A 14372-nucleotide genomic window follows, 5' to 3' on the forward strand; every position below is an offset into this window, starting at 1 on the left:
GCTCCGCCCCGGAGAGAGGGCTTCGGCGTAAGGGCGGCCAAGGAAGGCGATGTGGCAGCAAGGCGTTTTTATTTCTTTGTGTCTCGGACTTGGCTGCTGCAAGGGAGAAAGCGTCCTGCCTGGAGAGATGGCCAGCTACTGCTTCGGTCGCTGTTTTGATGTTGGCTACAGCCCTTCGGTGCTTAAGTCATACCTGTTATTTTCGCCGGGCTCTGTTTGCCTTGGGTGACAGAAGCAATCCCTGATAAGGATATCTCTCCATGTTGCGAAAGGGCTTATCATCTGGGGGAAGAACAGCCCCAGAGAGTTACTCTTGATGCTCGTGTCTGAAACTGCCTGGCTTGTGCAGCGTGTCTCGGAGGATGCTGCTGCATTTTTAATGTTGTTTCTGTAACTAAAGCAGCCCTCGGGGACGTGAATATCAAATTGCTGTTAGATTATTTGGTGCCGCTGACAGAGTACTGCCAGATACCTTATGTTCTCTTCACAACAAGTGGAAGTTTTGTGACTGGCCTTGGTAATGGAAGAAGCCTGGTTGTCTTGGTAGCTAATGTGCCACAGTGTCTTGCTGCTGACTCTGGATGTCCTTGGATGACCGACCCGTGCCTCAGTGTCCCTGCAAGGGCTGAAGGGAGGCCCGGCACTTCCCTGCGTCACAAGGATGACAAAACTTCCCAGCTCCGTGCCTTGCTGAGGCCCTCATGTGGGTGTTGCTCTGGAAGTACAGTCTGGTGCGGTTAGGCTCACAAAGCACTGTGTTCATCCTGTACCATCCCACCAACGTGCTCTCTGGACGTCTGTTTGTCTCTGCAAACGTTGCTCCAGCCAGCTTTGGAGCCCCAGACTCCCTGTTCCACAGGCTTGGGTTGATAAAGCAGTGCTGCCTCTTTGCAAGAAGCTTTTCCAAGTTGGGAGATTTTGGGGGTTTTTAAATAGAAGCATATAAGATCCTTAGTGAAGTACAAACTGAGTTATCTTGCTTCTTGAAAGAACCAGAAGTAGTGATTTTTGGCTTGACCGAACTATGGTCGTCTTTGATGTGCAGTAGTGTAGCAGAGGAGTTTCTGAACGATGGGCCACCTCTCCTGTGGCTTCACAGGCAGCAACAGCTCGTTAACTTGTCAGGCTTCGTTGTTGCTGTGTAAACTTCTGTAATGGATTTTTCATGTACCAAGAAAACCCAAGCAAATTATCTTTGTCTCCTTTTCCTTCGCTGTTGCTGTTTGCCCCTCTGTGGGTCTCTGTCCTGGCTTGGTGGGGAAGGAAAATAATTTACACAGTGGCACTCGATGCTGCATCCCAGGACTCTGTGATGTTGAGTTGGCTTCTTTTTAATTCAGAGAGCTGCAGACTTTTCCTTTGAGGAGCTGCTTGGCATAGTGATGACAGTCGAGGAGGAAAGCAAAGCATCATCACTACGGTGCAAATTTGAGCCTTTCAGTGTGCTTCTGGGCAGAGGAGATCCCAGTCTGTATAATGGTAAAGCAGAGCTGCCTTGCTACTCCCCTCCATTTCCTCCCTCGGATAGTGAGGATAAATGTACACATTGTCTTACAGAATATCTGCACATAGGACATTTAGATGTATTTTCTCAGGGTAGAAGTTTGATGTAAAGGCTGCTGGATTTCATAAATCCTGGCTTAAGGCTAAGGCAAGGCTGATGGTGTAGCGGAGCGGAGGCCAGTGCTACCTTCCTGACGCCATCCAGGAAGCAGACCTGGGCTCGTGGCTCCACGCTGGCCAAACTCCATTTAGATGGATGCAGCTAATTTAGCATTACCTCGCTGGGCTGTGCAGCAAGGGTAGCTGAAGGTAGCAGTGATGTAGGCCACACAAGTTGTCCTTAACTTAAAGTGGGGGGACTTAAAGTGTTTGTTAAGCCAGTATAGATGCATTTTCTGCGATGAAGGCAGCTTAAGGCTGCGCATTGAACAGCTGGCAATTTTTTGAAGTCAAAACTCAATGTGAGCTCTGCGTAGCTCAATATTTGCTAATAAAGCTGGAAGTTAGTGTTGTTGGACAGGCTGTCTGAAAATAACCATGTGCTGTGGATTGAAACTGGCCAGACCAGATAGCTACCTCGCCCACACGTGTTTTCGTGGGGTTGTGTACATGCTAGCGAGCCTGCGTCACTCCCTGCAGCACACGCGTCCTTCAGGGGTGGCTTTAGGCTGTCTCTAACGTGCAATTTAGGCATCTGAGAGCTCAGTGAGCTGCAGGATGAGATGCTAATGCATCAGGCGCTTCCTGGAGGAGTAGTGTATGTCTTCAGACTTCTTCAACTCTACTCAGCTTATGCCGAGGTCAGTTGTGGGGGGTTGGTTTATTTGGGGCAATTTGCTTTTTGCTTTGAAAAGACACGTTTGGATCGTGGCTGGTAGACCATATCCTACAGATAGACTGGATTGTGCCACTCTAAAAGGGTCGAATCCAGAGTTTACTGGTGGGAAACAATCAACAGCTGTCCTTTGAGAAAGTTGTAGCAATCGTTTTGGGTTTTGTTACCCTGTCGAAAGCTTGAAGGTAGCTTTGTCCTTGACTTGCGCTTTCTCCGGGGTAACAGTGTTTGAAATGGTGGGTGCTGGCTGAATCCTGCGTTAGGATGATGTCTGGGGTGATGTCAGGAAATGCTTTTGCTTTGCCTCAGCTGCTTGTGCTGCTCTACAGCCCACAGGCCTTTCGATTGCAGGGCGGTAAAATTGGGTTTGTTTGGCGTTTTGTGTTTGGGAAGCTGACAGTGTGATCGGTACCACTCATGACTGATCAAGGAAGAATCCTTGCCCTGAAGAGCTTTACTTTTCGAGCAAAGCCTAAAGAAAACGCCGTGTCTCAGCAGCCTTGGTGGCAGCACGGAAAAACTCATCACAGAGGAGAGCAAGAAAAGGTGAGCTCTGTTTGGGAGCAACGCTGTGTGGGAGAGGGCAGCGCTCGTGGGTGGCTGCGACTTGGAGCTGAGAGCTGCCGCTACCATCTGACTGGCGGTGTTTGATTGCTCTGGCTACCTCTGCTCTGTCAAAGCCCGGGCCTGCCCGTCAGGAGTGCTGGGTAGAGCTCGCTGCTTCCCTTCCTCTGGCTCCTTTTCCACCAGAACCGGAGTAGTGGCAGGTACGAGCCTGTTTCAATTTACATGTGTGTATGTTTGTATGGGGGATGTCTTTTTAAAATGAATCTTGTCTTTGCCTCAGCGGCCAGTGCAGTGCAGCTCCTAATCTGTGTAGCAGTTGAAATGCAGCAATTTAAGATGATTTGCTGTATTTTGGCTGTAGCAAAGGAACACGAGGGAGAGTTTGTATCTGTTTTCTTCCTTAGTAAGAGGTAAGGCACCTCAGCTAACCATGGGTGCTCAGCTGTGGCCTAAATCTGTTCATTTTGAAGTCACTCGAACCTAGAGCAATGCTGAGCAGTATTTTATATAATTTTTTGGCTTCTCCCTGCTTATTCTGCATATCTTTGGGCTGAACATCATGGAGTAATCCTGCTCATGGCTGTTGTCAGGTGACAAGTTTTATTGTGTTGCACTGCAGAGCGGGGTGACTTAGCAACTTTATCTTTGAGGATTTGTGACGAGTAAGCTTTGGCGTGCAGCAGTGGCTGAGGAGCAGCAATGGATGAAATCCATCTTTGAGCTGATAGCAAACTAATTCTTTCAGGCTCTTCGTTTGAGTTTGCTGTCTTGATTTAAATATGTGCGCTTCTAAGTGCTCAGTCTGACGCTGCCTTTCTTGCTTTACCCCATCGCCAAAGCTTGGCTTGCCCTCGTCTTCTGCTAGGGTGGCTTGTCCCTTTCTGTGTTAACAATTCCCAAAGAAGATTTCTCAGAGGGACTTTGAGAGAAGAGATTGCCTGTGTTCAAGCTGTCTTGTCTGAAAAATGAGGATTTTCTTCCTGCAGAAACAGGCCCCAACCAGAGTCTGAGCTGCAGGAGCTCTGTCTCCCAGAACCTCTCCTTGGTGAGGTAGCTGCTGAGCTGGACAGCCTGGAGCTCCCCTATCTTGGGGCCGCAACAAAGAGCGTGGAAAAAGGTGGGACTTTTCAAAAGCTCTGAAAAGTTTAGGTACTCAATTGTCAAGTAATTTGAGCTGCTGCTGCTGCATCTCTTCTCCAGTGAATACAAAAATTGCCTCCAGTGGAGGGATGCATTTTTTCAATAGATGTTGGAGGTCGTAAAGTGAAAAGAAAGCCTTGTTGCGCAGAGCTTTTATGTCAGCAGAACATTTCATGCTGAGAGAGTGCTGTCCACAGAAGTCCCCGAGTGGTGATTGTAGGCATAGCCATGATCTGTGTGTTTGCTTTTTTTTGTTTTTCTTGAAGAGTATTCTGAAAAATGGTTTTCTTAAGGAAGGACCAAAGTGGCTTGGAAGAGAGTTGGCTGCTGTTGTTTTTGAATGCTGAACTACTTCTCCAAAATCTTGAGCTTATTTCCTAATTAAGGAAACTATTTTATGATAGAAGTTACCCGACATTAAACAGTAAATGCACAATGTTGGCCATGAGGACTGTATTACTTGACAGGTGAGAAACTACTGTGGCAGTCAGACCTACACATAGCCAAGGAAGTAGTTGGATTAAGTGTTGGGTAAACAGATGTTTGAATTTGGAGCTGGAACTGCTTTGAAAGTCACTAACTAAATTATAAAAGGTTTCTTGTTGCGAGAATTACTTTAAGGGTACCTTGGACATACAGAATAATCTGGGGGCCAGTACTGATGCTTTTGAAACTTTATAACTTCCAAGTTAAATATTTGAGACTTCATTTCCAGAATAAGCTCTGCCGTGTTCCTCGCCAAAGGCTTGTCATGTGCTTCTGGCAGCAGAATCATTGTGGTGTTTTGAAGTGAATGGTTGCTTTAAACCAAAGTTCAAATATTAATTTGTTCATACTGGTATTCCTTGCACAGAGATGTCAGTACACATAATTTTATAGTGTATATTGTATTTGACTTCATTCATGTGGGTTGTTGGCTCAAGTTAAATGATCCCAAAATTCACTGTAACTAATCTGGGGATTTAAGAGTTAAAACTGAACCCTAGTCTTTGTGGCATTGTTTGTTTTATTTACTTTTCTGGCTGCAACACTTGGCTGAGGTTAAAAAAAGCCCATTAAAATTAAAATGTAACTACTCCATTTGTTTGGTTAACTTAAAAGTTTGTCCTTATTTCACCTGTAAAAAGATGGACTTCTAGATATTTTTTCAGATTTGTGTGACGTATTTACCTGGGGATTTGAGTACCTGTTCCCCATGGTTTGTCACTGGTCTGCCTGGACTTCAACTGAGGATGCCACCACATGCTGAACTCCTCCGAGGCCCTGGGAGAATTCTGGGGCTCCAGCTGCTCTGCTTGGGCAAGGCCATTATTTTACCCTTTGCGGAGGAAAGCAGCATCAGCAGTGCGTCCTTTGGGCACGTGTTAAACCCGAGACCAGACCGTGAGTAAATTCAATTTTGAGCCCTGATGGTTTCCTGCCATGCTTTAGCGAAGTCCCTGTCTGTGGAGCGCAGTCGCTGGGTGGTTATTTTGGGGGGGTGACCCTCCAAGGCAGTTTAGGTGCATTATGTCATTTTGCTTTCATTAATTACAATGCAGCATAAAGAAGCCAAAATATTACTTTTCCCATGGTTGCTGAAAACTGTTGTCAGGCATGTTGGAGATGATAGAAGTTGTTTGAACTAAAGATGGTGGCACATCAAAGCATTTAAAAGACGGCAAACGTTGCCATCCTGCCCTTGTTTTTAGTGCATTGCTTTGTGTTAACGTTCCACTGGTTTTGTGCCAGCGATGCGATGGACGCGTCCTGGCATTTCAGTGCTGCTGCTCTCTGGTGCTGTTAACACCTAGGTAAGACTGTGATTCCCTCGCTTCTAATTCAGAGTGCTTCTAATTCATTCGCTAAATATGTATGTAGCCCTTTGGTTTTGATGTTGCTAGATGAAAAGGGAGTGTTTTCTGTCATCTTTCCTAGTCAAAGGCAAATAATTCACCCAGGCTGCTGATTATTTAAAACGATTTAAACATAAAATAAAGAAGTTCCTTTGTGCTTTGGTCAGTGCTGATGTAACTGTTTCCAGTCATCTAGAAAATCCTACAGGTGGTTCATTGATGGCTTGTTTAGACTAAGGTGCAGCCTTGTAAGAGCAATGATCACCTACCAAAGATGTGAGAATGCGCTAAGGAAGGATTTGTTACAACATGTATCGTATCTTATCCTTTGAGGTTTAAATATAACAAGATCTATTAAACAAGCGTGAGCATGAGACCTGGAATAGGTACTGCTTGATCTTCAGTTTCTTAATGTTCATATTAACGGTATTTGAAGCAAAACGTGGGGGTGGAGAGGAGGAAGAAAGGCTCACCTGCGTAATTAACCCCCCCCAGTAACTGTGAGCTGAAGCACAGATGTAGCGGGAGGAGGGAAGGAGAGAGGGGAACATTCAACAGCACGAGTTCTTGGAGGCGCAACTGGAGAAAAGGTGATTAATTTGTCAAAGGGACTAAGCCTAGGTGTTCATCAGCATTTAAAAATGAAATGGGGAGCGAAAATAGACTCCACAGGCATGGTGGAACTGTCAGAGGAAGACTGTCAGAGCTGCTGCAAGATACTTCTGTGATGCTCAAAATCCTGTGAGGAGTCAGCACTGGCGTGGTAATGTACCTCCCCTCGCCTTGATACACTGCAGTGGGATGGGAGAAAGTGCAGGAGGCTGCTGCTTTGGATTCCTGTCTAGGAATGCAGTGGTCTTTCAGCGTACAGTTGGTTTTTTCTTTGGTGAGCCACCTCCAGCATTGATAATTGGTCTGCATTTCCTACTCTTAAACCCTGTGACAAAAAGCAACAGTTTCTTTTCACTTGTACATACCTCTTTCTAGCAATGTTGAGTGATAGGGCAAGAGAAGATAAAATCCCTACGTGCCCAGCCATCACTGTTTGACTGCTGGAAGAAGACACCAAAGGGAAATTCAAGCTGAAACGTATCAGCCCTCCAGGGACGTGAGAGTGACTGATGAGCTTTTCCTGCTGCGCTCCATCCACAGCCTGCCATCGGAGGACGGTGGAGCAGGAAGTCTTCATAAACACAGAAGCCAACCCTCTCCCTTTACTCACCTTGTTTTTAGATTTTATGTTTTCCCTGTGGTAAAGCAGTTTGGAACTTGGGGGAGCTATGCCTAGAGTTGGGCAGGGTTGTGCCTTAGTGGTGAGCGCTGCTTGCTGTGCAGTTGCACAGGAGATGAGGGGAGCCTCTTTCTCTTTCTCCCGTAGCCAGTGGTTGCTGCAATAGATTGGTCGGTTGGTGCTGTAATGTAATTCCACGGTGTGGAGGCCTGATATCCCATTTGCTTCTGCAAATGGGTGAAGATAGTGAATAAATGCAGAAGCATTTATCTTTTCATTTTGGGTATGGGAAAGAGCGGGAAGACTGCTGCCTAAATCTGGCGTCTAGATTAGATGTTTGAGTTAGCAGTGCAGGAAACATAGTAGTGAGGGTAGCGAGTTCCAGTTCCTCCAGAGCACTGCTGGCAGCGTAGAGGGCCTGCAGGCATCTAAACCGTGCAGAGCAGGCATCTCCTTACACCCCTCGTGACAAACGTGGGTGGGATGCTTCCTCTGGACATCCTTACACCAAGGCATGACTTTTCAGTACAATTTCCATCAGAGTTCCCACTGAAATGATCTTCTCAAGAGATTTTCTGCTTGGACTTTTTTTTTTTGATCTGAGTATTTGCCTACAGTGAATTTTGCTTCCAGAGCTGTTCTGCATTTGGTTTCCAGAGCAGTAAGAAAAGTGGTGTGCTGCCATCAAAGCTGAGCCAGATAGTCTATTGTATAAATATGACTGTGAGGGAAAATTCCAGCAGTTACTGTGTGACAGCAAAGCTGCATGAGTTGATGATCTCGGTAGAATTCAGTGCATGCGTTTAGGTCTCTTATGGTGCAAGAAACAGTTTTTATTACATGCAATAATTAGCTTTTGAAGTAAAGGGGGTTATCTTTAGTTTTAATCACTCTGCCTTAATAGCAGTGAAGAAAAAGAGTTTTGTAAGAGTCCCAACTCTGTTCTTGGTGTCTTCTAGAATGACGTTTGAATTGAATTTTTTATTTAAGGGACTGATACTTAAAACTTGTCATTCTCGTGGGCTCTTACCTATTCCCCACTGTATAGTAATTGGTTGTATTTTTAAAGAGTGTAAGCTTCTGTCCTGCTCATCTTACCAAACAAAAATTCAGTAAAGGATTTTTTTAAGATATTTTTTCCATTGGTCACTTTTAATGTGTAGCTCTAACATTCAGCTGCACTTCTCTTGTTAACATGAAGCATTAGGTAGTTGCTTTATATCCAGTATGTGAATAGCTTGTTAGTAAATAACAGCATAGGTTTGGATTTCGTGCCCGTGCGTAGCAAAAACTGGTGGCTGGTAACCAGCGTAGTGACTGGTGATAGATTGTCCTGTGCCAGCGGGGGAACTTGTGCTCAGAAAAAGTAACACAGGCTTGGGAATGGTCAGGGACTGCTTGGTCGATGTGTTCTTCTCCAGATGCTTTCTTAATTCCTTCAATTAACTTGATTAAGCAGCTTAGCTTAAGCAAGCAGAATTTGTGACTTGGAAGTTCTCCCATGGAGTATTTTCCCATTGCCTTAGGAATTAATTCCTTTAATATTCTGTCTGTGTAAAGCAGGCAGCCTTGGCTGCTCCTGTGTCTTGCACAGACATGAGATGTTGGGTGGTTAGTATGAGAGGCACACACAGGGGTGGTGGTTTTTTTCCTCTCTGCAATTGCATCTAGGCAGAAGTCATAAATCGTAGTGATTTCTGCACGGTGCCATTGAATGGAGATGGACTAACTCATTTTTTTATTGGTACTGAGAGCTCTCCCCTGCTTGGATCACTAGGAATCTCCTCAGCAGTGAAGAGTGTGCTCTCTTTTCCTTTTGCCTTTTCCTTTGCTTCAGAGCTGTGTTTTGTCATTCAGCTTCCTAACTGTACCACCAGTGTCCTTACCAGGTGTCCTGGTGCATCCTCTTTCCTACCCAAAGGCTCTACCCTCGCAGTGTGTGTCACTAGATAGGGAATAGGACAGGGGTGTTGGACAGGGCAGTTAGATGGCAGCAGGGGGTTCCAGTCCATCTCTCTGCTTGATTTCCTTGTAGTTGTCTCCTCCCTTTATGTGGTGGCTGTGTTACAGCATACTTATTTTTCAGAGGACAGAAAAGTGGCCTCGGGTGCCACCAATTTCTTTGTATCCTGCATACCCTGATGGTACTAGCGAACCCATCCGTTAGTAGGCACAAGAGAGTCCTCTTGTGGAAAAGAGCTTTAGAAGTGGGGCAGAGTCAAAGCCTTAATTCTTCAGAAGGGAAAACCCAAGAGGGAAAGAAAGAAAATTCTCTGTGGAAGGCTGCCTAGCAGTGGAAACTAAAGTGTAAAGTTATTTTGAGAAATCCAGACCTTGCATTTGAGCTTAGATCACAATCTGAGTTGAGTCTCCTGTAGGCAGGTACAGAGCTGATTTGTTTTTATCCATACCTGTACTAGGAAGGTGAGTGCGGGTTTTTTTAAAGTACTTTCCTATGGCCAAAAATAACCTGGAATCGTTGGTGCTTCTAACAAGAAATTCTTCCAGGATGTACAGAGTTAGGTCAGTGGTAGAGAGGTGTAAATGCTACTTAGAGCAGCAACTTCTTTCACTGTGGCTTTTCCTGGCTGGAGGTCCTCTGGAAACAGGCTGGGATACTTTTTCTCTGGAGAACAGTATTTGTTTGAGAAGGCAGCTTCCTGCTCTGGGACAGCGAAAGCTCCAGAAAGAAAATAACGTTCCAGGTAGCATTCACCACTGCGAGACCCATCCTGGGTTTCACCAAGGCGTCCCTTGTGTCTTCAGGAGTCACAGACACGGGGTCATAACTGGCTGTAAATTTTTAACTCCTTCAAGCCCTATGGCCTTTCCCAGCCACTGCTGCACTACCAAGTGCCCTATTTCCTAAATTAATGGCAAACACAAATGAAAATACTTCTCTGTGAAATGGGCAAGTTTTTATGAGAACAGGGAATATCAATTTTGTTGCTTGGAGCTCAGGCGGTTTGTTTCTCTGATACTGCTTTCTCCGTCATCCCCATTTGTCTGTGCAGTGTTCTCTACTGACAGATGGGCTTTAGCAAAGGCGTGTGTTTGACAGATGAAATTCTTTGCTGTGGCTTAAAATGTGTGAGTTTTTTTGAGAGAACACATTTATTTACTGAACAGGAAGTTGGTTTGTCTTTGTTACCTCTCAAAAGCTGTATGTAACTTCATTTGTTACCTTGCCTGGGAAATACAAAATCATCTCTATGATATGAATTTTTGGTGCTGCTTCCTTAACAAATGTAAAGTGTGTTTACTCAGCTTCTGTTCTCTTAACTAAGTCACTTGAGAAACGGGAGGACTGATGAAGCTTCCTGGATTTGTGTCTTGAGGCTGACTTGACGCAAAACCTTTAGGACACTTGGCCTGCAGTGACAGCTTTGAAGTGAGTACCTTCTCTTCTGGGTTTCTCGACAAGATGTGAAGTTGCAGCCCAGCCTGGTCTTCTGCATGGGCACTTCGGAGATGGCTGTCCTCTCCTCGGCAGCCTCTCCTGTAGGAACAGAGTTACCCCTGAGCCCGCTGCCATCCTCTCAGGTTTGGTTGATGGTGGCTGTTGACTGAATGAAGGAGTTAAGGGGAGGGATTGGGAGGGATGCAGATGGTGTGGTTGTGTAAGCCTATTTTCCTATTAAACAAAAGAATGTACTTTTGTTCAAGATCAAACTTGTTCTCATATATTCATCTCCTACGTGTTTGTGCAAGTACAATGGCTGGGTTCCCTCCAGCCCTGCCCTCCCCCTCTCCCAGTGCAACCCTGAGTGGAGGCATTGGGCCCGAGCCCTGCATGTGTTGTGGCTTCCCCACAACAGATCACCCGTGGTTTGTCAAAAATGGCCACTTTGGGCATCTCCTCCTCATCAATCAGTCTGTTCAACCCTCTGCAGGGGGAAGAGTATCTTCAACTCTTGTCTGTTTGGCCAGAGGCACAATGTGTTCTTGTCACTGGACTTTGGCAGCACCGTTGGAAGTATAAAGTCATCCAGGTCAGATCAGGAGCTGCCTCTAATGGGTGACTTCAGCTGAAGCATCTGACGGGTTTGCTTTTGCCCACTGACAGTGAGAACATCTGGCAGGTATTGTCTGTGTGCTGCCATGTCAATTGAGAATTAAACGAAGGCTCAGAAGAAAAAGTGCTCCATTCCAGGAGCATTGAAAATTTTAAGCTGTTAGTGAATGTCTTTTTGTAAGTGGTGCAGAGGCTAAGCACTAGAATTGTCCACTGTAAAACGTAGAGACAGGCACTGTGAGAGCGGAGCCACCTTTCATGGAGTCTGGGAAGTCTACAGCAGCTGTGTGATGCTGTGAATAAAAGAGCTAAAGAGCTGCTGTTTATGGGTGTTCCTCCTTACCCCCATCCTCACCATGATTCTGCTCCTGGAAAACCGGCAGCAGACCTGTGCTTCATCGTGGTGTATGACATCTCACCAGGCCTGCAAAACACTGACACTTGTAAATACCAAGACTGAAGCTTGAGCTAAGGGCCAGGTTTTCCCTAGAGCATGTTATTACAGTTTCTCCAGTTGCAGTAAAGATCTGGTGAGCATGTGTGTCAAACTAGAGGAGCTTGACTATCTGTCACTGTCTACCATCTCTGGACCTTTCCTCAGTCAGCTCAGGGATCACCTCTGGCATCCCCTGGGATTTGCTGCTGAGGAGTGATGCTTTTCAGGAGTCTTTCTCATCTATGGCTTTCTAACTTTTATTTCGAAGGCCAGCTGGCTCCACTGTACACTGCAGCAAAGGAAGTGGCAGCAGGAGAAAGGTGGTGTAAGGTACTCAGCCACATCCGAGGCCATCGTTCATCAATGATCCGTTTCTGAAATTGAGGCTGTAGGGGTATCGATCCTCTGCAAAGCTGGAGAGCTAAATTGTAAAACAAATTGTCTACTTCTCACCAGCCTAACAGTTCTTTAGTAATGACTGCAGAGAAGTTGCAATGTTAAAACTTGATTATTCCTTGGGCTTTAAATCTCACGTGGTCTGACAGCTATTGGTATTGCTTACATTGGAGAAGCATGGCTGAGTAGAAAAGTTAAATGGCAAATCATCCTGTAAAATGCAAAATGGAGCTGAAAACATAATTCTCCATGTAGTGTTAAGCCTTTTCATGTGTTAATTTGCTCTTTTAATATAACTCTGACACTTGAATATTCCAAATGGCTATGTCAGCCATGCAGGAAAGACAGGAGGATATTCACCGTGACAGAAGGGAGCTGGAGGATGAAAGATGCATGATTTTGTGCCAGGAGAGTGAGGAAGGTATAAGCAGAAGCTCATGCCTGCACTGAGCTTAGAGAAGTTCAGCTGTGCCCCTTAGGGCAGCCTGAAGCGACTGTGGAAGCTCATGCCGTGCTTTGGGCTGCTGCCGAAATAAGATGGTTTGGCCTTTTTTTTCTCTCTCTTTCCTTACTCCAGAGCAAGTGTTTACGTGGCTGTCTGATGTGCCAGGTCAGAGGCTTAGCCACCTGAAAGTAACCTGGCAAAAGAAAATACTAGGTTTTGCCCCCTTTAGTTTTGAGGCAGGCCCATCTCAAGGCCATTTGAATGCAGGTGGCTGCGAGACAAAAGGGAGGATTGAGTAGGAAGGGCTGGCAGAAGGGATGTAGCAGCTCCAGCATCTGTGAGCTTATGGTAATTGCGGAATCACATGGGTATCCCTGCTAAATACCCTGAAAAGAAAGTAGTTGTTTCCTTTCAGTAACTTTTTAAAACAGCCACATTCCAGTTCTAAAGAACTTGCCTAGTAAAAGAAGTAGTTTTCATTGTATTATGTTAGTGTGTTTGTTTTTCAAATTACATCACTGTGTTCTGAGAACGTCATTATGTGAAAAACCTGTTTACAGAATTGAAGTGGGTTTGTGTCATCTTTCATGTTTCTTCAGAATATAAATGTTGCATCTAAAACTAACTTTCCGGACCAGAGCGGCAAATTCCAGAATCACACACAGGGAGACGGAAGGCACAAAACCAACCCCAAACCTCAAATCAGCTCAGTTCCCAAGTACAGGAGATGGAAGTATTTAAAAATATACATTCCACTGTATTCATAGCTACTCGAGATTCCTTCTGAATTCTTCGTTATATGAGTAAACTGCTGCTAGCCCTGGTGGTACAGATGGTGTGGTATTTCAGATTACTCTGATTCCAAGCAGCTAAATGCACAGTCTCTTTCAATAACAAGCTTATCTCAAGTTTTGAAACAATGACATTTTTGTAACATTACAAAACAAGTTACTCTTTATGGAGGAATGTCCTTGGGATTTTCAGGATTTGCATTCCTTTCAGGAACTGAGGAAGTCACGACTTACTGCTGCATTGTTCATCCCACATGTTAAATGTTTACTAAGTGTGCCTGCAGAATACAATTTTATCTGTAGCACAGGATAGTTACCAGTATCCAGGCGGTTTTGGCGGGTTGCATTGCCACTGTATATTCCCATTTTGACAAAGGAAGCCAACGCTGTTCAAAATGGGCAATAAATTGACAGTGTTGGATGCTAAAATCCGTAGTTGAATCCAAGCTGGCCAGACTTTTTCAGATGCCAAAAATGTGTTTAATTCATCGACACCTTCAAAACAGTGTTGTCGTGGTTACATAGCTGTTAATGCACTGGGGATGTAGTTGATAGACACTGAGCCTTATGCCTTTACATTGTCTGGGTGGTGCTAAAAGTCCTTGTTCCTGAACTTGTAAACCCTTCTTCGTCAACTTGTCCAGCACAGCAGAGCTGGTGGCTTTCATCTTCCTGTTCCTCCTGTAGAGATGTTAAGACCAGGATTAGACACTGAGTACTTGGAACACCTTGGGTGTCAGTTCTGTTCAGACATCTGGGGAACACTTTTGGTGTCCAAGGAGAAGAGACCTTGGTTCAGTGCCAGGGTCAAGTCCTTGCTTGCTGGTGACAAAGCTCAGGTCGGCAGGGGAGGTGGCCAAGAGGTCTGGCTGCAAGGAGGAAAAACCCCAGTGAGGGTCAACAGCCAGCAGAGTAAGAACTGCTGGGTAGAGGTTTGAAATGCTGGTAGGTGCGGCATCCCCTTCCCTGCTGCTTCTGCTGGACAGTTTTACCCATCAGCAGTGTTCACTAGAACTCAGAGCTGCTTCTCTGCCTCTCGCTTTTTTCTGAGGTGCCAATTTAGCAGAATTAGCCTAAGCCTTAGCACGTTCCTCCTGCAGTTTGAATGGCCTTTATGTGGTGGCGTTTCTTACGCATGCTTTTCAAGCTTTCTGCACCTCCAGCTCGTAAATGTAGGG

Source organism: Buceros rhinoceros, unplaced genomic scaffold (genome assembly GCF_000710305.1).
Source record: "Buceros rhinoceros silvestris isolate BGI_N320 unplaced genomic scaffold, ASM71030v1 scaffold10557, whole genome shotgun sequence".
Lineage (NCBI taxonomy): Eukaryota > Metazoa > Chordata > Aves > Bucerotiformes > Bucerotidae > Buceros > Buceros rhinoceros.